The sequence below is a fragment of the Ictidomys tridecemlineatus genome, assembly GCF_052094955.1.
Source record: "Ictidomys tridecemlineatus isolate mIctTri1 chromosome 1 unlocalized genomic scaffold, mIctTri1.hap1 SUPER_1_unloc_2, whole genome shotgun sequence".
Lineage (NCBI taxonomy): Eukaryota > Metazoa > Chordata > Mammalia > Rodentia > Sciuridae > Ictidomys > Ictidomys tridecemlineatus.
In genome coordinates this window covers 579481-602221 of record NW_027520943.1, presented here as the reverse complement: position 1 = coordinate 602221, position 22741 = coordinate 579481, and positions in this window count along the sequence as shown.

Here is a 22741-nt window from a genome sequence, read left to right as displayed (position 1 = left end):
TGAGACCAAGATGACAGCCCAGCTAATCACCAGGAAAGGCCCTGCTGGTGTGGGCTGTGAAGAAGGCAAACTGAGTGGTTCCAGGGACTACTGCTGGGGTGACACTGCAGATGGGTGTTTAGGAAGGACGGCTCTGAACATGAGTTTGAACAGAGACCTGAATGTCGGGAGAACCAGATGTGCAGAGAGAAGTGGAGGTTCCCAGGCCAGGGAGAGAGTGTCTGGCAAAGACCTAAGGCAGAGAAGGAGGTGGTGCACTGGGGAGGGGCAGGCCAAGGGAAGAGGGAAGTTAGGCGTGGAAGGCTGGTCGGGACCAGGGACTTGTGAGCACAGGTACACTCAGCGATGCAGACAGGTTTGTTCCGACTGTCATGCCAAGAATCTGGATGGTTAGCTGGTAGCCCTGACCAGAAGTCAAAGCCATCAGAGGCCATCACTGGTGCCATTGCCCTCCCACTTCTTTGGTGCTATGGTTTGGATGTGAGGTGTCTCCCAAGAGCTCACATGTGAGACAATGCAAGATGGTTCAAGGGGAAAATGACTTGATTGTCAGAGTCTTAACCCAATCAGTGAATTAACCCCCTGATAGGGATTAACTGAGTGGTAACTAAAGTGGTGGGGTGTGGCTGGGGTGTGGGCATTAGGGTGTGGCTTTGGGAATATATTTGTAACTGGCAAGTGGGGTCTCTCTCTCTACTTCCTGGTCACTCTGACGTGACCTGTTTCCCTTGGCCACCCTCTCTGGCCACGATGTTCAGCCTCACCTGGAGCCCTGAAGATGGAGCTGGCCTTCTCTGAACTAAGACCTCTGAAACTGAGCCCTCAAATCAACCCTTCCTCCTCTATAATTATGCTGATTGGGTCCGTTGTCACAACAGCGAAAAAGCTGACTGAAATACTTGGCTAAGCTCTTATGTTCCTGGGCTGAAGTACTCCTTTTTTCATTGAGTTGCTCTCTCCTGTAAGAGTGTGGTACAGCTGGGCCCTTTCAAGGACATTTACTGATGGTCAAGGGCCACTGGTGCCCACCCAGTGTGCAAAATTGGTGGCAAGGGAATGAGATGTGGGCCTGCATTTTGAGAAAACTCAGGTGTCTGGGTCTTCTGAGCCCTCACAGAACCGCCCACCAAGCTCTGCAGACAACAGGCTGAGGCTCCCCAGCCTGAAGCTCCTGGCTTTCCAACTCCTCCCCCAAAACAGCTCCAAAGGCTTCTGAACCACATGGTCAGGTTAGTCACCGCAGCAACCCCACTTCTTGTACCAATTTCTGTGTTAGTTAAGTTTTTGTTGCTTTCACCAAAATCCCTGACCAGAACAACTCAGAGGAGAAAACTTTTATCTTGGGTTTAGTGTTATAGAGGTTCAGTCCATGGTTGGCTGGCTGCATAGCTCCAGGCCCCAGGTGAGTGGAGCCTCATAGAAGAGGATGGAGCAGAGGAACACTGATAAGCTTATGGAAGCCAGGAAAAAGAGAAAGGGAGAGGGAGGAGATACAATTTTCAGGGGTATGCCCCCATTGACCCGCTTTCTCTGGTCCCATGGTACCTATCTACAGTTACAACCAGTTAGCCCATTCAAATTATTAATCCCTCAAATGACTTTAACCCACTGATTATCTTACAGCTCTCAGAATTTAACTATTCACCTCTTACATGAACGCAGGAACTTTTAGGGGACACCTTATATCCAAAACATGACAGTGCTTATTTAAGCTGTGACAGTGGTTTAAATCTGAGCCAGAACGTTGGGTGCTGTTTCTCAAGGAGATTTACACTCATCCCTTAGAGTTTTTCCTTGCTTAGCATTTGTTCTACCTTTTTCCTCACTTTTTCTTTGAGGAAACCTCAACTCCATCATCTATAATTTTGGGCTTCACATTGATGTCAATCCACACCATCATACTGGCCTGGATGACGAAGTATCCTTTTCCTGATGGGTGCATGACCAAACACAAGTCACTGAAAGCCATCCTAGGATTTTGCCTGGAGCCACTGGAAAACAGTGTCTCTTCTGAGTGTGCGCACTGTGAGGTCTGAGCAGATATTACCCACATGCCGCATGGTACGACTGGAGAAGCTGGGGGGACAAATTTGCCATGACATATGGAGAGTCCACCTATAAATTTATAAATCCAACACAGAAACAAGGGCTTCTGTGGACTTATATTGAACGCCTAAGGCAAGCTACACCTGAAACTAATATTTTGAATTTTTACCTTCAGGATCCAATAAATTCCACTTCCTTCAGTGACTGAGTGGAATTTCTGACACTTGCAACCCTTCTTCCTTTCTTCAGTTAGCAAGCACCAAGTTCTGCCATGGCAGCTGGACCCTGCCTTCTCACTGAGGATGTGGGTGCTTCTGGTCACACTCTGGATGTTAGAAGGAGGCAGTCACCAGCTTTTGGCTTTAGCCATAATCAAGACAGTGTCCCTCAAACTGCTGTCATCTCGTGGCTTGCTGCCTGCCAGTGTCTTTGCGTTGCTCGGCTGCCTACCTCCTCCTCCCTCCCTTCTTCCCTCCCTTTCTCTTCCCCTTTCTCTCTTCTGTCCCACCTCCATCCCTCTCTTTTCTCATGCTCTCCTTTCTTGTCTCTCAATCTCTCTCTTACTCATTCTTGTTCTTTCAAAATTGACAAAGGAGAAGAAGGGAGGTTCGATTCTTATCGCTTTCAGCGTACCCGGGGTTCTCATTACGATGTTTTGCTTTTCCTTTCCCATCAAAAATTTTTTAAAAATCCTGAATTAGATATTCACAAGACTTCTCAAGAAAGGAGGTGCTTTCTAGTGAATCTGCGGCCCTGGTCCTCCAGGTGATCCCCTTTTCTGGCACCTGCAAGGAGCTCAGATACAAAGCCTCACTTAGCCGATGAGTGACATCCAGCTCCTCTCCTCTCCTAAAGTGCCTCCCTTTCTCTCAGGTGATAGTGCCCTCTGCCACTTTTCTCCAGCTTCTTCTCCACAGGGGGACATCTGGCTGTGTGGAAATAAGTGGATCATTTTAATTTATTTTCAAGGACTCTGGCCAGCCTTTGGTCACCTAGAAGTACTTAGGGGGCCTGGCTGATGTTTTATGTACTTTAGGAAATGTCTTTTGATTCTCTAAGTGGTAAAGTCTCCCTCTAGAATTTCTTTGGAGTGTTGTTCCATGTTCCCATTGGATTTCAGATGGTATTTTGGATTCTGCTGAAGTTTCATTTTCTAATTGTACATTTTCTGATAGCAGAGACGTGGGCTCAATTTGGAAATTTTAATTTGAACTCACATTGCTTTGATGAAGTGTTTATCTTCAGATGTCTTCTTTTGCATCTTCTGTCCTCCTCCTCCTGGGGTATTTACAGAAGTGGGCAGCTTAGCAGCAGCATTCAGTGGTTGCAAAATGCTTTATGCCATCAGTTAGGTGTACCTACCTTGTGACTCACTCTGTACTCATTTCCCAGTCACCACCACCCCCCACCCTCTGGAGGGACAGTGTGACACCCTTTATTTTCTGCACATTTCCACCAGAGTATTGAATGAACTCACCTTCATCATCAAGGATTTGGACTGTGCCTTTGTTGGAGACACCAAAGATGGTTCATTCACGTCCCTCTCTTTCCTTCCACCCTTCAGCTTCTCGGGAGAGCAGATTTGGTCAGACCTTCCCTGGCTATCAGCATTCTCATCCATTTTATGCATTAGCTTCGCTGAGTTGCTCTTTCTTCTTCTCGAGAAGATTTTAAGCATTTTCATTTAAGTGTTTGGTGTCTGAGGGCTTTGAACTTGTCTTCTGGTTTTCACATTCATCTTTAAAGGTGAGCCGACACAATGTTCCAAAAGAAAGCTCAGACCCTTTTTCTGGTTGTGCTTTGAGATGGCCTCTTGTAGCCTCCCTTAAAGAGGTGGGCCTGGCAAGATGTTAACTCCTGCTGCTAAACTTACAGTGTAGGACACGTTCAAAGAGCCGGCTTTCGTGGATGCCTGTGGGCTTTGGGCATCAGGCTGAGCTGGCCATGAGTTTGATCATTTTCTTTCACTCAAGTAGAAAACCTCTGGCCAGTGCTTTTCCTAGCCTCTGCTGGGTGGACCATATACTGACCAATTCATTGCTTGCTTCCTCTTCCAGGACACCAGAGTGACCTGCGCCTTGGCTGCTGTCTCCAAGCAAGGTCACCAAAGTCCTGCTCAGTTTCTCAGGAAAGGTTGGAAGGGATGGGATTGGTGGTAAGCACTGAGGGACTATGCAGCTTGGCCTCTGGCTGCGGGTTGCTTGCTGGAACCTCCATAGGTCACCACTAACCTAGTGGAAGGTTGTGCCTAGAACCAAAAAAGCACCTGGCAGCCACAGGTGGGTGTCACTGCAGGTGGAAGAAGCCTGGCCAGATGAGGAGGCTGCCCAGCCTCCTGTGGTAAAGGTGGATGTAGATGATGGGGACATGCAGCACATGAAGTCAGGGGTGGCTGGCCAGGAGTCCAGCTGACAGTTTCCCCCTGGCAAGTTGAGAGGAGCCAAGCCAGTCCTTCCCCACTGCCCATCCTCAGTTATTGCCTGTCCAAGCCCAGATGAGTGCTCTGCAGGAGGGGGCACATGCCTGCAGCAGGGGGGACTTTGCCCTCCTCTCCTGGGCCAGATTCTTATTCCTGCCTGCAAAGGCTGTTTAAGTAAGTGTTTCTCCCCCAAGAGCCTTCCCTGGTTTTATTAGGGAAGAAGGATGGGGGGGAGGAGTCTGGTCACAGTCAAGGATTTTTAACAAGGGTGTTTTCCACCCAACCTATACCCATGCACCATGCAGCCTACTCCCAGGCACCCCCTATCCTGATCAAGATGGGGAACACTTCCAGAAGTGCATCCCTGAGTGGGGCATTCACATGGTTGGTGTGGGACTGTGCCTTCACCTCTGGCTTCAGAGGTTCATCCCACTCAACCCTCTCGAGACAACAGTAGAACCTAGCTCTAGGGCCACAGAGATTTTTCTCCAGCGGAACTCCTTAAGCATGTGAACAACACGTCACAGGCCAAGAGCTCCTCCCAAGATCATCTGGAACCTGGGATCCTTTTCTATCTCTCAAGCCACTAGGCTCCTGGACAGTTATCCCAACCATCTCTTACCAAGGGAGTTGAGGATCAAGAAAATTCAAGAGCTCCATAGCTACTTAGCAGCGACCACGAGGGAAGAGTAGGGGCTGCACATGGTCAGATCTTGTCTGACTACTTGCTTTTTCAAGATTGCGTCGCATTGTACGTGGGCATGCACACAATGTAGCTTATGGAAATCCATCTGATGTATGGTGAAGGATCTAGCTTTGATAGATGGAAGGAAGCATCTTTCATTAATCAAAGATCTACTAAAAGAAACAGACATCAATTTTGATGACAACTGCTGAGTGTCCTCAGATGAGGCTGTGGTGGGCAGAGTGAGGGCATTAGCATTCTTTCTGCTGATGCGTCTTTCCAGATAAGCCATAATTATTGTCTTTGGCTGTCTTCAGTCTGGAGAAACTGAACACACCAAGTTCAGGAACCAGGGGGACGAGACAGACAGAGATAGTGTGCCAGATGCCCTTCCATGCCTGTGATTCCCCACGTTTAAGTCAAGTGGAAGGGGAAGGACGTGCTGGCTGAAAAGGACAGGCCAGCTGACCCTCCTTCCCAGGGGCATTGCTGTCATCGGGTGGGTCCTCGCTCCTCACACTCTGTTGGCAGCTGTGATAATGGCTTGCAGGTGAACAGAAACCAAGCCCTCTGAAGCACCTGGGTACGCTGACTCCAGGCTGCCCATCTGGGAGGAATATGAATCTGATGCCCAGCAATGCCCCATGGCCAAACGGTTCTGAAGTCACCCAGACAACTTCCCCACACAATTGTAACTTTTATTCTAGAGAAGTAACTATTAGAAGAAAATCTTTAGGTGGGCTATATTTAGCAGAGTTTATTTGAGCAAGGGTGGTCAGGCTGCATTATGGACCCACAACAAAAGAGAGGCATGTATTGTTTAACTGGCCTCAGTCTGTGCTCTCCCTTGCTCTGACCAGTGGCTGCTGGGACCCACCAGCTCCTGCTGCTGCGATTGGGTGAGATGTCAGTGTTTGAAGAGTCAAGCTCTAGGGAGACTTTAGCTGGTCGGCCCCCAAGTCAGGTTGCAGTTTGTTCTTTAAAGACTCGAGTGTGGAAGCATCCTCAGGCCAAATTTAGTTTAATACACAGAAAACAGAGTCCTAAAGCTGATTCAGTTCTGTGCCTTACGTCATGCCCTGAACTGTCACATGGTGGTGAGGACACAGCCATTTATTAATGACTCCATAGGGATTTAGGAAACCAAAGCGAGCATCAAAGGGGGCCCACACCAGAGCCGTGCAGCTGCTGAGGTCAAACTCAGACCCTTTCTTGGGAAATGAGTTTTTTTTTTTTCTTCATGGTGCTGGGACTGAACCCAGGGCCTTGCACATGATAGACAAGTGCTCAGTCACCAAAGCACATCCCCAGCTCCCTTTATACTATAATAATATTGTTCGTGTTATTCTATATATATCTTAAATATTTACATACATAATTCACAAAAATAATGGAAAAACCACACTTCGTTGTAACACCCACTTCCACAGCACCTGCGCTCACTGTGTGGCACAGAAGAGCAAGTGTTGTGAGTTCAGCTGCTGGCCTCCAGCTGGAGTCCCCTCCTCCAGGCTGAGGGCGCTCTCGCCTATTTTATTGTCATTATCATTCCTTTTTCTGCTCTTTGCCCCTAGTGCAGAGCTCCCTGGTAATTACTAACCTGTCTATCATATTTTTCTGTCCATAGAAATGCAAACCTCATCCAACTGCTTTGAAGTTCAATTTTAATTTATATGCAAACTACTCCCATAGGACCCATGGTCTAAACGGAATCTGGGCAGACTATAGTTAGAAAGGGCTGAAGTTTTCCATCTGATTAGAATGTCATTGTCTTTCCTCCCACAGACAGCCACAGAGCCTCATGGACATCTGACATTTCCATCTCTTCCTCCCTGTCGCCTGTCCCTGAAGACACCTGTCCATCACTCAGGGTTCCTCACATTTCTTTGTGTTTGTTTTATATTTAAATGTTGGCGAGCAACATCACCCAAACAAAGCCAATTCACTTAAAGGCATACTTAGAGAAAAAATAGATATGCATATATTTTTATAATTGTGTGTGTGCAGGGAGAATAGATGAATCATGTCTCCACATGTGTTTAAGTCCCAAGACAACCTACTCTCTCGTAAGGGACTGGGTGACTGGAACTTTCTCAGTTATATAGAAACCCAGGGGGGCAACGCTGGACTTGCCATTGAGGCTGACAGGCGACAGGTGTTAACTTTAATTGAAAGGGATGTGGAACAGGCTTGGTCAAGCAGGAATCAACACTTCCTCCTTTTTTTGTGAGTCAAGCCTGGCTTCCTGCAGGTGCTGGTCACTGAGAACCCATGGCCCAGAGTCACCTGGGTTCCACGTGGGATGTCCAGCAATCATGGGAGTGAGCCACAAGCCACAAGGCCACTTCATTCTGATGGAAATTCGAGATTTGAGGAAAATGCTCTCCTTGGCTGAAAATCAAGTTGGGAGGCAACAAGTGTCAACCTCCTTTTCAGAGCCCAGTGGAGAGGGCAGTTAGCAGAGCCATGTGAGGTGACATAGGCAATTTCTGTCTTAGGGGCTTGTTCCAAGTGGATTCCCTCGAGACACAGGTGCCCAAGGCTTCCGTTAGGTGCTGAGCTGGTCCTGTGTTTCTGCCCTTACATCTGAGAAGTCCTGAGACATGGCACAGAGTTCCACCAACACCTCAGTGGGGCAATTTTCAGGGCAGCATTGGAGCCGGTTTTGACAACGAGGGTGGGCAGGAGTCTCCCAGCCCCAGCTCCTCCTGAAGGGTTCCTGCCTCCGCAGCCTCCTTCTGACCCCTTCTAGGGCCTGGACTGGGTGAAGCCCCCAATGGCTGATGACAGATGGGAGGGACCTGCAGGGGCTGCGCTCCAGGCTCACATGGCTTCAAAGGCAGATGCTTTAAGAAAACACGAAAGGGAGCTAGAGAAAGGAGCTCGGGAAGACCTGCGAGGAGCGCACAGCTGGCATTCCCCTGCGCCCGAGCATCTCCAGGAAAGGGCTCCCCGTGTTCAGCCTCAAAAAGGGCATTTGTATTCAAAGGAAAAATCAAAAAGAACAAACAGGAGCATTTGGGCACCGCCTTGAACTTTAAAAGAAGGGTGTGAGTCAGCGGAGGCTGTTTCCTCCATGGAGCTGACTAGCTCAGATAGGAAGCCCTCTGAAAGGAGCTGGTATGGGCCAGGAAGGAGCATGTGGAGTGGTCCCCATGAGAACACCCAGGGGATGCAGTCGGAATGCGCTCAGGAAGCGTCCTCCCCTCCCTTGCTCTGCAACTTGACTAGCTCAGCACTTGCCACAGTGAGATTGTCCAGACAAAGCCCCTCCCACCCCGGGATCCTGCCAAAATTAAAACGCCCCATTGGTCCTGGCCATATCACATGCCTACAGGCAGGAGCATCAACTCTGACCTTCCGCTTTTCTCTCTGCACCTCCCCAGCCCTGGTCTGGCTGCCAGGGTGTCCCAGGTGGGCTGCTAGGGATAAGGGCAGGAAGGACAGCCAGGGCCAGCACTGCAGGCCACTCAGGCTGGCTCTCTTTCCTGGCCGGGCTTCCTTTCTTTGCCTGGGGGCCCTACAAGGTTTCCAGCTCCCCTTTCTCTTCAGGCTGCTCAGCTGACTAATGAGACCTGCTCGGACCAGTGAGTTCACCCAAGGATCTGACTTGGAACTAAGAGGAAACAAAGGCCTGTGTGTAGGGAGGTCCCAAGACACTGTGAGTACAGAGGGCTAGATGTTTGCACCCCTGGGTCCCCGTGTTGGAGGCCCCATCCCAGGGGTGGGGCCTTGGTGGGGATGCAGAACCACAGAAATGGGATGGGAAAGGGACCTCAGAGAACTCTCTCGCCACCTTCCTACAGTGTGGGGACTCAGAAGAGGGTCCTCATCAGACCCCAACCATGCTGGCACCTGACCTTAGACCTCTGGCCTCCAGGACTGTGAGGGATAAACTGATGTCTGTTATTTACAAGCCACACAGTCTACCAAACATTGTCCTGGCCACCCAAGACTACTATAACAGTGAGTTTCCTAAATATTGGGGGCTTTTGTCCAAATCTGACTTAATAATAATGCCACCGTGTCCTACCTTGGGACTACTCTGTGCATTTTTATTATAGAATCATGTGAATTCTGAACCTTCATTTACTGGCTAATGTAAAGAGAATAATGATAGAAAATGAGTCTTTGGATTTCAGTTACAAGAAGGCTCCCTGTCTAGCCAAGGGATGGTGGATGGGACCTGGGTGTTTCACAACTCTATTAAAGTCTTTTCACACATATTTCCATGCAAGTCACGGGTGTAGGGATGAGCTGGCAGGTTCCCTTCTTCATTCCTGAGAAAGTAGGCTCACTGGCTGTGAGCGAGAACCTGGAGCAGGAAGGGTGTCCTGGAATCCTTTCTGTGGAGACCAGTTCTCACACCCCACCATGTTGGCTGGCACACTTGGATTCACTGAGGCTCCACCTGTAACAGGGCCGCTGTGCTGGCTTCTGAAGAGTAGTGAAGGTGATCTCTGGACCCAGGGAACTTGGATAAAGCCCACCCAGCTCGTGACCCAGCTTCTCGTGCTCCCTGCTCACTCCTGTACATCTCCCCCACCTGTCCCTTCTCCGCAGAGCAGATGGGTGGCATCTTAAAGCATAAGTCTCATCCTAATATGTCCCCTCCAAGCCACTCATAACCAGCCCCTGCATGATGGTGTGAACCCATTCAGGAAGTGTGCAGGTCTCAGAGGGTCCTGGCTGCCTTCCCTGGTGGAGTAGCTGCTGGGTCCTCTATGGGCAGGGTTCAACGTGCCCAGAGTGTGTAGAAGCTAAGGAGGCTGCATGTCCCTGTGACCAGGTGTGGGCAGGCTTAGGGCAGCCATGTAGCTTACTGATCAACAGGGACACTTTCAGGAGCAGAACTGTTGCTGCTAATTGATAGGCCAAGATTGCCCTGGGCAGATGGGCATATCACCAACCTGCCCATGCACAACGGGACCCCAACAGTGAAAGTCTATGGATGGAAAATGGACAGGGCTTCAGAAGGGGACAGAAGTGAAATGAACTTCTCTAGATCTGTGCAGGTCTCATTAATTAACGTGGCAGCTTTTGATGATTTTTTGACAATCAAAACATGAGTCCTTGGCCTTTATGTGTGGGGGGGGGAGTGGGGAGAGAGAGAGAGAGAGAGAGAGAGAGAGAGAGAGAGGAAGACTGACTGACTTTGACTCTACAGCCCTACATCTATCCTGGTGTTAAACCCTCCTGGCATTTCATATTACAATCTCCTGCTGCTAGTTCCTTAGAGGTGTTATTCTAGATGTACCTTGTCACCTTTAACCTCACTCCCCCCTTCAAAAAATACCTAGTAGTTCAGCAGTCTTTTAAATTAACCTCATGGACATATCTCCTGGGGCCTCAGATGTTTCTAAATGGAGGAAATTAGGTGATTGGATGGGAGGGGCGCCCTGGGTTAGGTGGTGGCTCAGGGGACCTGGAGGCCCATCTCTGCACAGAAACAGGTGGGTATCTGAAGATGGAGAGGGCTTTGGTCTGACTTGGAGATGGTCTACAGTAGATGGGTTAATGAGGATCTTAGTCGAGGGCTGTGTGGCTGATTCTATGCTTCTTACTAGAGGGACCCTATAGATTGCTGACCTGACCATTTTGACCAGTGCGGTGACAATGTCACATGGCTAAGCATGGTGTATGGATACGATTTGTGTGCGATGGACTTCCTACAATGGCTTTGTGACCTCACATGACAAGTGTTATAAATTTTAGGCTGTTTTCACTTATTACTATTTGCTTATTGCTCTTTCAGTTTAGAGTAAAACTTAGAGTGAATCAAAGCTCTCATCTAGCAGTCTTTATCCCTTCACAGACCCACGTCCCAAGCAGTCCATTTGGGAAGGTAAGTCTCACATAGCACCTTTGCTCATTAGCTGATTCTTTCATTGTGGTGAGACGACTTCAGCCCTGATCTACCCTCCTGACACATCCCAAGGCCACCACTCGTATCGCTAACTGATGTCATAGTGTGGAGCTGGTCCCAGCTTGCTCATCTTGTGTAACTGAAACTCTACACCTGCTGGACAGCAACTGTCTGTCCACCCTGCCCCAGCCCTGGAGCCACAGTCCCGCCCTCTTTATCTAGAAACCCTTGAGATGTCCCATTTGAGTGGACAGTATTTGCCCCTCTGTGACAGCCTTATCAGCATAATGACCTCTAAATTCATTCATGGTGTTGCTTATGGTGGGATTTCCTTCTTTCTTAGGATGAGTAAAATTCCATTGTATATATTAGTGTTTTTTTTTTTTCAGGGTGGAAAGTGTCATTATTGTAAGAGACAATCTTTCCTTCAACATGTTTTCATTTTTAATTGACCCATAATAATTGTATATACCGTGGGTTCATATACATATACTATATGCCCAGTATATAATGGTCAGATCAGGGCATTCAGCATGTCCATCTCCTCAAAATTTATCATTTATTTATGTTGGGAAGCTTTGACCTCTCCCCTTCTTTCCCCTGATCTCCAGTACTGGCCTCCTCAATGTCCCTTGCAGAGCATGGTACCACCTCCCAGCCTCGGCAGGAAGGCCATACATCTTTCTGCATGAATGTATTCTTCTATTTGCATTTACTCAGAAAGTTCTGTTGTCAGTCTTTACTCAATAATTTCAAATATTTATCTGCTGAAATCCTGCTCTGTCTGATATTTTATCTGCTTACCTTCCTCATGCTCAAGGTCTAAAAACCTAGGACACAGGAAAGATGGAGTAGCAGAGTTCACAGAGGGGCTCCTGCCCACTCCTGGGAGCAGCTCGGGGAGCTTTCCTCTCAAACCTGCACATTGTCTGATGGTGCCAGTCATTGTGGATCTGGAGAACCAAGACAGCGAACTCCCAACTGAAATATCAAATGCTTTACTCAGTCAAAGAACAAGATAGAACATTTCAGAAGATGTGGCATCTGAGGTCATTTTAATCTCCCCTCCCCAGTCTAAATAAAAAGGTTAGTTTTACTGGAGTGAGGGAGTGAGAGGGGCCATCACTGAGAGCACAGGTTTTATTATTGTGAGTGCTCCAAGCTCTGTCCAGGTGGGGGCCACCGACCATTAGCTGGAGGAAGAGCCAGAGCTATCTGGGCACCTAACAGCCATTTTCCATTCCAGGAGCACCACAGATCACCTGCACCAGTGTCTGCCCTCAACTGTGTGTCCTTCTGCCACCAAAGAGGACTGTCCATCACAGACCGAGCCTCTCAGTCCCAGGATGGAGCCGTGACAGTCACTTCCCAAGGCCCTGCGTGGGAAGTCCTTTTCTCTGCCGTAGAGAGCAGAGCCTTGCTCAGGGCATTTGAGTGACTGACCAAGCTGCACAATGGCATGATTCTCTGTGTTTCAGGCTCAGTCTTTGTCATCACTAATTTTCCTTCCATAATTCACAACTTACTTTCTTCAGTGGCTGATTCTGTGCTTTTCAACAAATGCATTTAATTAGCGTGCTGACTGGGGTATGGAACTTGCATTCGCTTAACACAATGGTCAGTTAAATTTTGCTCATTTCACTTTGGCTAGTTGTGATGTGGGTGACTGAGAGTGTCTCTTCTTGTCCCCTGCGAGGGATCTGCAGGGCTTCTCCTGTCTCATGCTGTACCACGTGAGACCCAATAGCAGTCAGGTAAGCCTGGCATGTGGGCTGTTGTGGGGACATTTATAATCAGTATCGGCCAGCTTGGTTATTGCTGGTATTTCATACAGTAATGACTCCTCATTATTTCTGTGGCTGGTGGGTAAAGCCTCGGCTGGCAGTGAAGAGACCTGCAGCATGTCACCCCCTGAGCTGTGCTGACTTGGGAAAGGCACAAAGCCTCTCCACCCTCACTTTTTCCAGTCACACAGTGGGGGCACTGCAGCCTGTCCCAGCCAGGTGGTGACTGACGTCCATTTCTCCCAGGCCGGAGGGGACGTACTCCTTCCAAAACTAAAGTGGAGGCCACTAGCACCGTCATGATCACTGCCTGAAATAGCAAGGGGTTCCCTGGGAGCCCTGACCTGGCATCTTCAGGACCTTGCCTGGATGGCTGGGACTCCTCTGATTTCCAGCTTATGAAGTGGACGGGGTGCTGCAGGTGCCAGATCTCTGGGGCCTGAGCTGCGAGGTGCCCACTCCTCAGGGCGTAGGGCTTATGCAGGCTTCTGATGCCAGTAGAACTGGCTCCCATGCCAGGTGTCCATCAGGTAGGGTCAAGGTTGGGCTGGCACTCCTGTTTCATCGTTTGGTTATACCAAAGCTCTTTATTGATTGATTGATTGACTTGGTATAGGGGATTGAACCCAGGGACACTTAGCCACTGAGCCATATCCCCAGTCCTATTTCATAGATTTTTAGAGATGGGGTCTCACTGAGTTAGCACCTCTCTGTTGCTGAGGGTGGCTTTGAACTGACAATCCTCTTGTTTCAGCCTCCTGAGCCACTGGGATTACAAGTGTGTGCCACCGCACCCAGTCTTCATGTCTGATGATCGCAAGGCTCCTTGTTCCCAAACCTGTATCCACCCTTGCTACAGCACAGTGTTCTGCTAGGGCTAGATGTCACTGTAACACAATTGGTTTTTAATACCACTGTGATTAGACTTGAAATCAGGATAGCCATAACCCAGCGTAATAGGCTAGTGTCCTGAAAAAGTGACACTAAAGGCTTCTGGTCACATAGGTCATCCGCGAGTGAGGAGATGGTTCTTATTTCATCACTGGCCTGAAGGTGCTGTCATTAAGGTGAGCACTCTGCTTTGATCCACTGCCCAACCCACTTATTTCCTTATCTCATGGATGTTCCTGGAAATGATCTACTGGAGGTGGTGAGCCCTTTACGTGGGATCAATGCAGCTCCTGAAAAATAACATAGAAACGTTTTGTCTCTGCTTTGTTTTCACTGTGCTAAAAGATATATATCTTTTTAATGTATTAAGGCATGAAATTCAGAGATGCTTTTTCCCCACTTGGAAATTTTGTGATTATTGGAGAGGATCATAGTCAAAGTAGTTTATTTTATTTTGGGGGGGACAAGTTCAAATCATCTCTAATTTTTTCACCAATGCTTTTCTATCTGGTAAGTTCGGAGGAGGTGTCAGTGTTTATATTTTTAATTTTTGCCGTACACAAACCGTGTTGAGACAATCTGGGGTCTAGACAAGTTCGGGTGGATAGACGTTTTCAGTAACTTTCTAGACTCCTGGGTTTGCATGGAGCAGGAGCCATCTGGACCCAAGAAGGAGGCTGGACCTGGAGCTGGAGGCCCAGGACATGGCCTGAAAAACCCACTGTCATTTGTTGACAGGGCCAAGAAATTTCAGGGCTCAAACTCTCTCACAAAACGTTGTGCAGAGTGAGAATCAAGCTGGGGAGCTCTTCCAGCCTCCTTTGGTTCCTGTCGGGTCTTTCTGGGTCTGTAATAACCTGGCCTCATGCTTGTTCTGGTCCAGAAATTTCCAGAGAGCACCTTCCTCTGAGAGTCCAGCTCCATCCCCCTGGGGATGTTGTTATCATGGGGGAGTCTTGGTTATCATGCCAAATATGGGGAGGAGAGCTGAGGTACAGGCGGAGCCACTGGCGCAAAAGCCCTTGCAGTTAGGCGGGGTGAGGGGCAGGTACAGCTGGGTGCAAGCTTGGACAGGGTGCCTGGTGTCATGGACATCACCACCTCTGGTGCTGCCTCTGGACGCAGCTGCCAGATCCCAGAACAGCTTCTGTGTCACCCCTTGGAGTCACAGGCTCTGCCTTAGATCTCCACCAGGAAAGCTCTGACTGTGCCCAGGGTCAAGTCTATGTCCTGAGGGAGGGACAAGCAAAAGTGGGCAGGGCCCAGGCAGAGCCAGAGCTCCCACTGGGAGGACCATGGGCTCTTCATTCCAGGGGCAGTTTGCAAAGTATTCCACCTAAACTCACTGAATTTTGCTTCTTCAGAAAGGTGGAAAATGATAACCATCATAGATACATCTTAGAAAGTAGATACAATGTTCCAGACATACTTGTACCCCCCCACATACACACTAGAAAAGTTTTTAGATGTATTTCACATGTAACATTTATGTAGAGTCCTCCCACACAAGTGAAACATGTAAGTCACCTCTTGCAGACATGTAGAGAGTCCACACCTGCAGTCCTTCAAGCACCCACCCTGTGAGTGTTGCTCTCATTCCCCTCTCAGAGGTCAACAGACACAGAGTGTGGAGCAACTTGCAGGTCCCTGGTAATCCCTTGCAGGTGGAGTCAGATTCAAATCCAGGACCTCCAGCTACAGAGCTGGCCCCTGGTGATCACCTGCAGCACTGCCTCCCTTCCTAGGCTCTGAGCTCCTTTGTCATTTGAAGGTGCTCAGAGAGAAAAGTCTCCCCTCATTAGCCTCTTGGACACCCCTTCCCATGCACTTGCACTCCCCCTACTTTTTAAATTTTCTGGTTAGTACATTCAGAAATCTCCTTTTAATTACTCTGCCTGTGAGTATTAATATCCTCCATTGTGTTTGGTAAATGACATTCATCCAGCCTACAAAAGACCCACTGCATCTAGCTTGCTGTTCATTAAAACTTCATAAAGATGTCTAACAGCCCCCTTTCACTTTTCATAACATGGATGAACAGCACTGAAACTCCTGGAAGAGAGGGAGTGAGGACTCCATGATCCCAACACATTTACACAAAAGCATTTAGATGTAGCCTGAGAGCAAATACCCCCATTTCCCCAGTGAGGCTGCCTCCCAGTCTGAGGAGGTGCCTGGTGACATGGGCACCAAGCCCCCTTCTGGCTGCTCTGAGTCCTGTCCCTGCTGTGACCAGGGATCCTGCACTATCCCTGCTGTACTGCAGACCTGTAGGGGTGCGACCACATCTCTGCCCCTTTCTGTGCTCTCCCAGGACAGTGTTTGGAACCTCAGAGGCATCAGAAAGCCTCGCTGAAGTAATAAGACCCGTAAATACATAGATAGAGATGTGGTCAGAGTGGTTGTTTTGAACACTGCTCATAAAGGCACCCACAGATGTGCTTTAGCTCCAGGCCTGTGTTAGGACTGTGGGTATTGGGAATCAGTGTGAACACTGAGACTTTTCCCTTCTAGCCTCTGTTCCCAAGACAGGCATCACTGAGGCAGGACCAGGCCTCAAAACCCCTGTAAACTGCACAGTCCACATAGACACCCTGGTCTGTCAGAGTCAAGGGGGCAGAGGGGCGCTGCTCCAGCCCTCTGCAGAGGCTCCATGCAGAGATGGAGCTTTAGGAACATGATTATTAGGCAAATAGAAAGAAGAGCTGGGCCTCTTTGTTGTGCTTCAAAAACTGGAAGGGTCTTGCAAGTTGATTTTGTCATTGTTCCAACCACATGGCAGTTCCCTAGCGAGATCCATGCTTCTGGGGCTGCAGCACGCAGGTGGCTGAGTGTTGTGAATGTCAGACTGTTTCTGTAACTAGAATGGAGGAGAATATAGCTCGTCTCCAGCATTACCTCTTTATTGACTCAAAAAACACCCAGAAAATAATTGCCTTCCATTAAACATAAGTATTTGGAACTCATAACCTAAGCAAAGTGACACAATGTGGCTTGTTGGTGGCAGCAATCAGAAGTGAGAGGCCATAAGTACCCACCAGGCACAGGTGTCCTGGTGGGAGAGGGAAACACTGGACAGAACAGCACACCTGATGGGCTCCCACATCAGTGCGGCCACTGTGCCTTGGGAGGGAAATTGCCCCTCTAGTGGGTACCAAGGGCCTCACCTACAGAGTGCAGACTCCCAGGCATGTGCTCTGCTAAGGACACAGACTTACCTGCATTTTCTTACGTAAAATGAGAAGAAACCAGCAGCAGGGGTCTGACTGCAGCAGAGTCTAGGGATTCCATGCTCAGATCTCCAGCAAGATCCAAAGGTGGAATTTCTCCTGCCCGGATGTGGACATATTAAAAAACTCTGGCACACTGCGTGACTGGGTGGGTGCTGGTGCACTGCGGCAAGACAGCGGCTAATGAATAGATGTCATCTCTGACATTATGGGAGTGTCCCTTCTCAGTGTGAAATGGCCGCTGCTCCTCAGCCCCCTCCTGGGAGTCTCTTCTGCTTCTTCTGCACTGAACATGTGGCTCCGTGTCTGCTGCCTTGCTAGAACCCCAGGTTCACTCACAAATCTCGGCACACTGTCCCCAGTTGGCAATCCTTTCCCCTATGTGCACGTGAGCCATGACAGCTGCAAATGTTCTCTCTGAGTGGATCTCCAGGGTTCTGCAAATTGTGATCTACTTAACATCAGAAAGGTCATGTATTCATATGTGTGTGCACTTCACATGTCTGTGTGTTCATATGCACATACTTTTCTTTTGGTTGAAACGTTTTAATTAGAAAAAGTGTGCTTTTTTGGGAAGCGCCTAAGCTAATCCAGCTTGCTGTGTTTCCAGAACGAGTGTGCATAGTCTCCAACCCTAACTGTGCTATTCTGTTCACTGCACATGGGGAAGATGGGCACCTGGTTTCCACTCCCTGGGTCCACCTGGGCTCTCAGGGCTGCAGGGGCTCTGCTGCTGCCTCTTGTGGGTTTCTGTGATTCAGGGTTCTCTGCAGCAGAGGCTCAGGCCCTGAAAGGGAGGGTCAGATTGGGAGCCACAGAGAATGGATTTGGGACTGCAGGAGCTACAGCCACTGTCCTACCTGCCCAAGTGACTTCCAGAGGACACCTCTCTCCCAACTTGCCTCGGGATCCTTTGCAGGAGTCTCCAGAATTGAGTCTCCAGGATTGAGTCTCCAGGATTGAGTCTCCAGGAATGTAATCTGCTTTTGTATGTTTTAATCCTTTTTTTTAGACCTTGACTAGTGCTCCTGTTATACTGATAGCTTACCTTTATGCAGCACCCAATCTGTTCCAGGGACTGAATGCTGTCTCAGGAGAACAGCGCATGAGGTAGACATGGTTATTCCCCTTGTTCTCTCAGTAGCTGTGAGTAAATAAGCACAGAGAGGTTAAGTAACTTCCCCAGGTTCTTACAGCATGCAAGGGGCAAATTAAACCTGGGACACCAAGGCCTGCATCCCTAACTCTCCCAACCTTGCTGCCTCCTCTGGGATGGTTGCCATGTGCATACCTGTGCCTTGGATGTGGCTTTCTCCCTGACATTGTGCTATTCCTTCATGATATGTCAGCTTCTGGTGGAAGCCAATGCAGTACATCAATGTGGAGCTTGGTAGAATGGAAGGAGTCAGCCTTGGGGCTCCAAACGTGCAGCTTTAGAGGCTGGCTTCTACCCACTGTGCCATGGGGAAGCTCCCCACTTCCCCACGACCTCTCCTTGCCTTGAGGAAAAATGGCCTTACCCTTGGCGTCTTCCACATACAAACCAAAAGAGCAGTTTTCTCCTTCAGCCTTCTATTTGCTGTTTGCAGGAGTTTCCCTTTGACTTACTGTGTTAGGATGTTATTAACATCATCAAAGGGGGGGGCATGCTGTTCCTAGCCAGAAAGAACCACATTGCAGCCATTAGCTCTTCATTAAAAATTCCCTAATGAAGTTTATAAGCACTTTTACATATTTATATCCAGGATACAAATGCATCATAAATTCAACAGAAGTGGTGAGGGATAGATCACATTCACATGAAAAGTCAGATTAAACTGAAGGCTAGAAGTAAATGAGCTTAGAGCATCAGCTCACACCAAAACCTATATTGTAAGGGATGGATTGGCATAAGCTTCAATGTGGAATCAGGGCCCCTGGATCCCCTCCTTCCCTGCACTTCCCATGGCCATAGATCAGCAGATGCTGTGCTCTTTCCTGTGGCAGGTGAAATTGTGAACTTTCAGTGTGTAGCTGCCCTGGAGATGTCCACCTTCTGTCTCCCAGAACCTATGACAATGTGGGAGCTTGCAGGTGAGAGCAAGTGAAGGACTGTGAGATGGGAGAGACAGCCACAGAGAGTCCAGGTACGAAGAGCATAACCACAGAGGGACTCCTGCCAAGAGAGGTAAGGTGAGAGGACGCTGTGGTAACAGAAATGGAGGATGACTGTTTTGACCAAGGAACGAAGCTACCTCCAAAACGTGCACAAAGCAAGGGAGGTAATTCTCACTTCAGAGGGAACCAGCCTGTCCATACCCTGACCCGTTTTAATGCTGACTCTCAGAGCTATGAGATACTAAATCCGTGTTGTAAGCCATTGCACTTCTGTAAATTTGTTATAGCACCTACTAGACACTCATACATTCCTCTTTATTCCATGTTCCCTGAGGGCTGGTTTCAGCCTTTCTCATTAACTTCTGCAAACTGATGTCCAAGGGCAGTGTTTGGACCCAAATAGGCATCATATATATGAATTGAAGAAACAAACAAAAGACAAAATAAATCAATTTTGGCTGAAAATGTGTCAAGCAGCCATAACTGCAGGTCTTACCAACTATTAACAAAAAAGACCTGTTCTTTCTGTGTGTAGCTGATGCTGAGAGCAGAGACTGCATTCACCCAGCTCTGGGGGTGCTGCCCTCTCCATGTAGTTCTGGAAGATTCCATGTGGTTTCCCACTGATGGAGAGAACATGCATGACTGACCTCTTACGACATGCACATGGAGACTGTGTAAGGTTTCAGGATTCACCCTGTGCAGATAAATCAATTGGTGAGAATGGATAGGGCAGCTAGAGATGACTTGCCTATGGTCTGGAGCAGGAGAGGCATAACAGGATCCCTGGGAAGGTGAGCATTAGGCATTGAAGGGAAAGAGGAAAGGGTCCTCAAGCTTGGATTATGCAGCAGATGTCAGCAGGTGAGGAATTTCCACAAAGGCAGTTCTCATGCTGCCCAAACAACTTGGCACATATGGATGGAACCACATCCCTCAATCTAATGAGTGAGTGGCAGAAGGTGCCTCTAGCAGTTGTCACAGACTTTCCTCACCCCACAGAGCAAAGCACCTTTTCTCCCTGCCCCACCAGATTACTACTCGATGAATTCAGACAGAAACCAGCCCAGAATATAAACATCCCCTTTAAAAAATACATTAGAATGCTGTACATGTAGAGTAAGCCAGGCATTGAAACACAGCATGTTCATCAAGGCAATCAAAAATGAAAAATAGGAAATAAATCTGCAGGAGCAGCTATCAGGAGAACAAATCTCAGGCAGCAGAGGCCATAATGCAGCTGATGCCAGGAGACACCAAACAGAGAGCAGCAAGCCTGAGGCAGACAATGGCCTGGCAGGCAAGACGCACCCACTCAGCCCGGGATAATTCTGCAAAATCATCTTTTGGGAAAAGTACCTTTATAAATCATCCTCAAAGCAGAGGCCCTTCAAACACCATCCTCAAAGCAAGACTAAATGTCTTGGTTGTCATTTTCATTTTATTTTGTTCTGTTTCTAAAACTAAATGAAGACAGCAAAAGTCTGATCTGATCAATTGTAAGTGCCTTTGGCTCTCAGAGTACTTTAGAAGGAGAGGGACCTTGAGTGTGACCTGCAATCCTGAGCCCACTCTGAGCCACAGGAGGGGAAGGAAGGGTGTGGAGGTTTCAATCAAGCCTCCTGCAGGAAGGCAGGGATTAATGTCATGACCTTGGCTGTAGATTAAACCCCTTCCCCCCCAACATGCTAAATTTTATTGATTTTCCTTTTGTTTGTGCAGTTAATCATTTGTTTGCAACCAGGGTTTCAGGTGAGGACACACAGATGAATCAGAAACCCAATCTGCAGGAGCTCATGACCCCTTCTTTTATGTCTGTGACGGCTGCTGGAGAAAAGATCAAATCCAGGTTCTGTCGTGTTTGTCTCTGCCTGGTCCTGAGCCCACGGTAGCCTTCAAGTTTGTTTACTAGTTATTTTTCTGTTTTCTTTCTTGAGAATTCAGTGATCTCAAAAATAGTAGGTTTAATTTATTTTCTCATCTTCTTCCTTAAAAAATGGATTTTGCTGTGATGATAGACAATCATCTTGTAACTACTCGCCAACGTTGTATTACAGTGAACTTCAGGAAGGAAGACCCTGCTGGCTGGGAGATGGAGAATTTGCTGCTGTGTTCTGGCTCAGGGTGTCCCAGGGCTCTCATCAACCAGCAGGAGCACCAGGTCTCCAGTATGCAGCTGGGGTGGGGCCCACTTTTGTCCAGTGCCCACGGGGGCTTCCTCCTCGCAGGTCATCCAGATTTGGGGCTTCCAGAGAGTGGATTTTCAGTTGCTGTTCCCCTGCAAGCAGGAGGCATGTGGGGAGGGAAATTCTATTGGGGCAGTTCTGGGCCAAGAAGAGGAGCTGACTACTAAATGCTCCTGGAGAGGAAGCCCTGCAGCTTCCGGAGAGGGAAATGGTAAATATCCACCAGAAATCATGCATCAGGCAAAAGTTTTAAGCCAGAAATTCTGCTTCTAGGAAATTATCCTGAACAATAATTAGAAAAGTCATCAATCTTCGTATCCTAAAGGAGGCTTATCATAGTAGTATGGACACCAACGCGGATGAGACAGCTGAATGTCCAGTGACAGGGTAGGAGAGAAGTCAGCCTACCAGCATGGGGGGAAATGAACTTTAAGGAATAACATAAAAATGCATGTAGTGACATTGTAAAATGACAGTTGCAGAGTGAATATTAAGTCAAGTTGCAAAGCAGGCATGCTGCACAGTGTGCCTTAAGAATCTACAGCCATGTTCATGTTTCTGAGTGAAATAGAGATGGCCCTTCCAACACCACGTTCTTACCTTGACCTTAAGGTTCTTGAGCAGCATGATGGGTTTAGAAAAAGGGATTCCTAAAGGCATGTGCTGTGTCTTAGCAGAGCAAGGGTACTTCCTTTTTAAAACATATTTTAAAGTTATTATACATGCATTGAAAATTGCAAAGAAGCATGGAGGGGGTCCGGAACTCTTCAGTCTACTTGTCCTGATAACTAGACCTTGCATAATTCAAGAGAGCATCAAAATCAGAATAATGACACCGTGCATCTTAGATACATGTTCTGCCAGGTCCTGTGTGCTCATGTGTGTCTCTGTATGTTTGCAGGTGTCTGATCGTTTATCATGTGTGTGCTTTGCAGTAGCCACCAGCACAGTCAAGGCAGGCAACTGTACCTAACCACAAAACTCCTCATCCTTCCTTCTCCTCCCTCCATTCATGACCTTTTCCAGCCATGGTTGCCATCTTTGTCACCTGTTCACATATTTACAATGTAATCTCACGAATGCTGTATCACACACAGTCTGGAACCTCTGGAGTTTGGCTTTTCCACTCAGGTTAATTTCTTTGATAGTTAAACAACTGTTGAATGTGTCAAGATTTCATTTCTTTTTATGACTGACTAGTATTCTACCCTGTGGCTACAACACAGTTTAACTCTTCACCCAATAAAGTTTGTCTGGGTAGTTTTCAGTTAAGGGCCATTAGGACTAAAGCTGCTAAGAACATTATCAGACAAGTTTTTTGCAGATAAATCAGCTTCCATTTATTTGGAATAAATGCCAAAGAATGCAGTGGCTATGTTATATGGTAAGTTTATTTTTAGTTTTAAAAGAACTTTTTTCCAGAGTGGCTGTACAATTGACATTGCCATGTTTGAGTGATCCATTTATGTTAAGTGAGGGGGGAAGGGGAGAGAGAGAGAGAGAGAGAGAGAGAAGTTAGAACAACATACATTGAAAT